The following is a 638-nucleotide window of genomic DNA, read 5'->3' as shown; positions in this document are numbered from 1 at the left end:
CTGTGGATCTTGAGATGAATCTGTTTAGTGCCGCGATCCTTCCGGTTAAACGCTGAACCTCGCGGGTGTTCTTCGGGCTAGGGAGATCGAGGATTGCCGTTATTTGTTTTGGGTTTGCCTCGATGCCTCGCTGGGTGACAATGTAACCTAGGAACTCTCCAGACGTGACGCCGAAGGTGCATTTCGCCGGGTTGAGCTTCATCCCGTACTCGTTCAGCGTTTTGAAGCAGTCTTGTAGATGGTTGAGATGGTCCTTGGCGCGAAGTGACTTGACCAGCATATCATCAATGTAAACTTCCATAGTGTTGCCGAGTTTGTCGGCAAACATTCTATTGACCAGACGTTGGTAAGTCGCTCATGCGTTCTTTAGGCCGAAAGGCATGACCTTGTAACAGTACATCCCTCTGTCTGTTATGAACGCCGTTTTCTCGCGATCGTCCACATGCATCATGATTTGATTGTATCCGGAAAAAGTGTCCATAAATGTTAGGAGCTCGTTGCCGGCAGTCGACTCCACCAGACGGTCGATATGCGGGAGAGGGTAACTGTCTTTTGGACATGCTTTGTTCAAATCCGAGAGCTCGTTGCCGACAGTCGACTCCACCAGACGGTCGATATGCGGGAGAGGGTAACTGTCT

The sequence above is a fragment of the Brassica oleracea genome, chromosome C5 (genome assembly GCF_000695525.1).
Source record: "Brassica oleracea var. oleracea cultivar TO1000 chromosome C5, BOL, whole genome shotgun sequence".
Taxonomy (NCBI): Eukaryota; Viridiplantae; Streptophyta; class Magnoliopsida; order Brassicales; family Brassicaceae; genus Brassica; species Brassica oleracea.
This window is presented reverse-complemented; position numbering follows the sequence as displayed.